The sequence below is a fragment of the Hydractinia symbiolongicarpus genome, chromosome 7 (genome assembly GCF_029227915.1).
Source record: "Hydractinia symbiolongicarpus strain clone_291-10 chromosome 7, HSymV2.1, whole genome shotgun sequence".
Classification (NCBI taxonomy): Eukaryota; Metazoa; Cnidaria; class Hydrozoa; order Anthoathecata; family Hydractiniidae; genus Hydractinia; species Hydractinia symbiolongicarpus.
Genome location: NC_079881.1, coordinates 12,684,441 through 12,690,440, shown reverse-complemented (window position 1 = coordinate 12,690,440; position 6,000 = coordinate 12,684,441). Strand labels below are relative to the sequence as shown.

Genomic DNA, 6,000 nt, shown 5'->3' with positions numbered 1-6,000 from the left:
CCAAAAGTGTCCTCAGAGAAGCATAATTTCTTCAAAAATGTTAAATTAATGTAAACCAGGCGTTAATTTAGGAGTTGAAATTTTGCAGATCATATGTAATGTCACTTTCAAGGCCTTGGACACATTATTGAGCAATTTTGGAGAAGTCCCGAAAGTCTTGTATTTTACAGAACTCTACAGAACTTCACGGCGTCGAGTGTTGTTAAGTACACTTATATTTCTAAAAAATGTTATATTTGCTACATCAAATATTCCCATGTTTGATTGGCTTGACTTGCTTTTGGATGGAAGCCGGATGGAAAACTACTAAAGATGAAAAAAACAGAGGGAATTATTTGAAAACAACACTTTTGTGACGTCACCTTTAAAACAAACATTGTAACAAATAACAACGAAATATAAAAAACAAAAATAGAAAAACGAAAGGTTAATATTACATATAAACAATGTATTAATTAATAAGAATAATAAAAGGTTTGTTTGGGTAGTTAAAATGTGTTCTTGTGATGTTTGAGTTTATAATATCTATGCTGAGCTAAAGAGAGGATAACAAGTAATTCACATAAAAAGGTTAGCTTTTTATCTTTATCTCTCTTAATTATTTTGTCTCGATCTAGTTCTTTTTCTGTTTAGTTTTGAAAAAAAATTTTTGAAAAAGGTGCGAAAGAAGATAATCCCTTTAATCAATTTTTTCTTTATAAAAAATATTCAAAATCTTTTTCCGTGAAATGTTTTATATACCTTTTTGAAATAAAAATAATAAATAATTTATAATAATAAAATTATAATAATAGAAAAGTTTGTTTTTGATTGAAAATGCCGAACCAGCTCAAAATTCGGAAGATGTTTTTTCCTCCCAAAGAATGTAAAAATTTAAAAAAAGTAGTCTACTTTGTTTATCGGTTATTTAAACTTTGTCAATGGTATTATTAACGTTGGTAAGGGCTAAATACCTTTGAAACGAGTGCAAATAATTAACTCGACTTCTGCGTGGATAGCAAGGGACAACCCGGGACCAAAAATGGGACTTATTTACTAAAGCTGGGTCAACTCCTCCCTTTCGGAACGAGGGATTGCTGACGTACACATAGAAAGTGGAGCTCTCTAGCGCACTTTCGACTTATCGCCGTTTTTTGAGTCAAACCCTAATTTCAAGGGTCTAGCGCAGCACTGTTTCCTCGCTATATTGATCCTCTGCGCAAAGGGTCAATACCGCGGACAATTACAGCTGTCCTGCAGCACTCTCGTACGACCGCAATGTTGTCACCCTGGTTGGGGTCACAACATAAAATAAAATGTCCAGTGCGTTAGAAAATTCATCTCTTCCAACATATAATAAAACAATGACTTCTTACTTGAGAAGCATGATTAGCAGTCTCTATGAGGCTGTATCTGCACCAGTGGCAGCAACACGTGATGCACTCGCAGAGAGACTGCAGAGTGTACGAGACACTGTTTCTTTATTATACCACAAGGCTAAGGAGAGGCTTGGTTACGGTCAAGCCTTGAAAGCCACCGTTGAAGACGCTGCTGTGGAAGAAGAACAAGTGGAAGAAGTGGATCACAGTGCTGTTGAAACGGAAGGTGGATTTGATAGTAATTATCGACATTTCCGAAGTGAAGGAACACCAGAAGGTCAAGTGGTGAGTATTGAACAGTACCTGGATCAACAGAAACAACATGTGGAGAAAGTCATCACAGACTTGCAAAACACTAGACAGAATTGGAAGTTTCAACTGAATCTCGTGGTGGAGTTTGTGCACAGGGAAAATCCTTCCGACAAGTTCACAAAACCAATATGGAGTGAAGCTGTCACAATTATGGAAGGAAGTGACATCGAAGAATTGATCGAAGAGATGTATAAAAGCCTGCTAAAACGCTTTGAAATGACATCGGAGAAACTCAAAAAAAGCGACTACATCTTCAAGCGAATCACGGAAATGACGTATCACTGCCACATGATTGACCTTATGAGAGGTAGATCATGGTTCAAGACACCCGAATGGCTGCGAAAAAAGCACTGCATCATCAATCCCAAAAATGAAGACGAGCAGTGCTTCAAATGGGCCGTCATTGCAGCACTGCACCACAACGAAATCAAAAACGATCCTCAACGCATCTCGAAGCTCGAACCGTTTGTTGAACAGTACAATTGGAGTGGCATCGAGTTCCCAACTCCCAACACACACTGGAAAAAGTTTGAAAGGCAAAACCCCAACGTGGCGCTGATTGTCTACTTTTCTGAAGAAGATTTTCAGGTCAGGCAGGCATATGTTTCGAAACACAACACGACACGTAAAAAGGTGGCAGATGTGCTAATCATTCAAGAAGGAGGGAAAAAGCACATTGCCATTAAAAGATACTCTGCGCTCATGCGCGGTTTATCATCTAGACATCGAGGTGATCATTATTGTCGAAACTGCATGCACGGATTCCGCAGTCAAGAGACAAGAGACAATCACATGAAAGTGTGCATGGACCATGATTTTTGCGAGATTGTCATGCCCAAAGAAGGAACAGTCCTCAAACATGAAGATGGGCAAAAGTCGCTCAGAATGCCATTTGTCATCTATGCAGACACAGAATGTATCTTGGAACCTGTTCAAGGTTGTGATGGAGACCCTGAAAAATCACACACCAGAGACGTCAGCAAGCATGTGGCTTCAGGATATGCCTTCATGACCAAATTTGCACATGGAGAAGTTGAAGAATCATCCGACTACTATCGTGGAAAGGTTTTGTAAGGGACTGAGAGATCAAGTCAACAGAGCTATCAGACATCCACAGAAAAAGATGATCCCGCTGACCCACGAAGAGAAAGAAGCCCACAAGTCTGCAAAAAGATGCTTCATTTGCGAAGGAGTGTTCAAGAATAACAACGAAGACATGACAATGCGCAAAGTTCGAGATCACTGTCACTACACTGGTCAGTATCGAGGAGCTGCACACAGTTCGTGCAACCTAAAATATCGCATCCCCAACGAGATTCCGGTGGTCATGCACAATCGCTCACGGTATGACGATCACATCATCATCAAGCAGCTGGCCAGGGAATTCAAAAGCCACGAGTTTGAATGTCTGGGTGAAAACAGCGAAAAATACATCAGCTTCTGCATCAAGCAATCCGTCACATTTCAAGGAAAAGACGGCGAACCGCTGAAGCAGATGAAGAAGAACAAGAAAACCAACCAAATGAAAGAAGTGGAAATCAACACGACCTGCAAAATCAAGTTCATCGACAGCTGCAGGTTCATGCAAAGCTCACTGTCAAGCCTTGTGGATAATTTAGCTGGAACCAACAGTGAAAGTGTCAGCTGCAACGACTGCAAATCAAACATGGAACTCATCGAGATTGACTCAGAGTACAAGGCGCAATTCAAGTGCCAAACCTGCTACTGCTCTTACAAGACGGTGGAACTGAATGAGCATTCCATGAAGAAGAAATTTACCAACACATTCAAGCATGCAAAGGGCAATGACGAGCACTTTAGACTTTTGCTGCGTAAGGGTGTTTACCCCTACGAATACATGGATGCGTGGGAGCGTTTTGAAGAGACAGCACTTCCTCCAAAAGCACAATTTTACAGCAGCTTGAACCTTGAAAACATCACCGAAAACGACTACAAGCATGCTCAAAAGGTGTGAAAGGCTTTCAACATCAAAAACCTTGGAGAGTACCATGATCTCTACGTGATGAGCGACACGCTTCTTTTAGCAGACGTTTTTGAAAATTTTCGAGACACTTTTCAACACATCTACGAGCTTGATCCAGCGTATTTTTACACTGCTCCAGGCCTCGCATGGCAAGCAGCTGTAAAAGTGACTGGTCAAGTGCTCGAGCTTCTCACAGACATCGACATGCTACTGATGGTTGAAAAGGGGCTCAGAGGTGGTATTTGCCAAGCAATCAAGCGCCATGCTAAGGCGAACAATCCGTACATGGGGGAATTGTTTGATGTCAACCTGTTGATCTCGTATCTGCTGTACATCGATGCCAACAATCTGTACGGAGGTGCCATGTCACAAAAGCTGCCAACACACGGCTTTAAGTGGCGTGAAGACCTCGAAAATTTTGCTCAAGGTTTTATAGAAAATTATAAAAATGGAGATGATGGCTATTTTCTTGAAGTGGATGTCCACTACCCGAAAAAGCTGCACAAACTCCACAACGACCTTCCATTCTTGCCTGAAAAGATGCGTCTGAACAACGACTGTGAAAAGTTGACGTGCAATGTGTTTGACAAGAAAAAATACGTGCTGCACATTCGCAAATTGCAGCAGGCACTGCAGCATGGATTGGTTCTCACCAAGGTGCACCGAGTCATTGAGTTCAAGCAAAGTGCTTGGCTGAAGCCCTACATTGACATGAACACAAAGCTGCGAAAGGATGCCAAAAATGACTTTGAGAAAGACTTTTTTAAGCTGATGAATAATAGCGTGTTTGGCAAGACCATGGAGAACATTCGCAAGCACCGTGACATCAAACCGGTGACAACGGAATGGAGGCGCAAGAAGCTCGCATCAGCTTCAAACTATCACAGCACATCAAGATTTGACAAGAAATTTGTGGCAATGGAAATGAACAAAGTGAAGGTCGTCATGAACAAACCTGTCTACCTCGGCCTCTCCATCTTGGACTTGAGCAAACTCACGATGTATGAGTTTCACTATGACTACATCAAGCCGAAGTTTGGTGCAGGCGCAGAGCTTTGCTACATGAACACAGATAGTTTCGTCTACCACATCAAAACAGACGATGTCTATAAAGATATCGCAGGTGACGTTGAATCAAGGTTTGACACATCGAATTACAGTCCCAAAGACAAACGTCCCTTGCCTATTGGCAAAAACAAGAAAAAATTGTGCTTAATGAAGGATGAACTTGGTGGCAAAATCATGATCGAATTTGTTGCATTGAGGTCAAAAATGTATGCGTACAAGACACTCGAAGGATACGTGGAAAAGAAGGCAAAAGGTACAAAAAAGTGTGTCGTCAAGAAACAGATCACGTTCGCAGACTATTTGAACAGCCTGCAGACCTGTCAAAATTTGTATCGCACGCAACTGAGATTTACCAGTCGAAAACACGAGATTTTCACCGAAAAGCTGAACAAAATTGCGCTGAGTGTTGATGATGACAAGCGACTTCAAGCTCAAGGTGGGTTCACCTTTGCACATGGAAGCAGTCCTGGATTGGTTTGCAAGCAAGAATTGCTCACCAGGGTGTGGCATCCCGACCATGTTAAACCATGGATGTTTTGAGTCTCGCGGGATGCTTCAAAAATTTATTTGCATCTCACACACATAGTCTCAGTGTTTTCAAAATGTCAAAATTTTCTGTTTCAAACAGTCTGTTTGCATTCAGCATGGTCTTGATCACGAAAATGCATTAATAAAAATGATACTTGAACTCTTGTTGGTAATGTTGTACGTAAGTTTTTTGTACGTCTACTGCAAGTTTTCCTCTCTAATAAAAGTTATGTCAGAACTGAATGAAATTTTAGACGTCTTAGACACACCGTCACCAGCAATGAGAAAGCGGGAAAAAGTCAAGCAAAACTTGAGTCTCGTCAACTCTCTGGGAAAAAAGCAGTGGACGCCTGAGTTGCTGGATAAAGCGACAGAGAAACAACTTGACAACCTCTTGAAGAAGCTCGAGGCACAAGCGCAAAAATCAGCAGCAAAAGACTTGCTGTCGAAAATGTCAGGTGTTGACAATTTTCAGACCATGATGAGCGACATAAACGCAAACTTTCTGATTCAAAACTCGACTTCAGAGTTGATTGGTAATGTAACGGAGAAATTGTTCACAAGGAACTCTCCGATGGAAGTTGCAGGGTCATACATGTATGAAAAGTGCGGGCTGTGGCTCGCTCCCGTCTCTCTGTTTTGCACAGTTTTCAACCATCTGAACTGGAAAAAATTCAGCGAAATTGCCGAGGAGCGTCAAGCGCAAATCAAACTGCGAAAAGATTTTCCGGATGAAATAAATGGATCAAC

General features: G+C 41.2%; 1 protein-coding gene across 1 annotated transcript in view; it reads left to right on the top strand.

The window, feature by feature from the left end:
- The first annotated feature begins 303 nt into the window (after nucleotides 1–303).
- The window catches only part of LOC130648375 (paramyosin-like), a 34,166-nt gene continuing 28,469 nt past the window's right edge, over nucleotides 304–6,000 (top strand). Inside the window, exon 1 of the mRNA XM_057454415.1 lies at nucleotides 304–570. The gene's annotated coding sequence lies outside the window, so the exon portion shown is untranslated. The remainder of the gene's footprint in view (nucleotides 571–6,000) is intronic.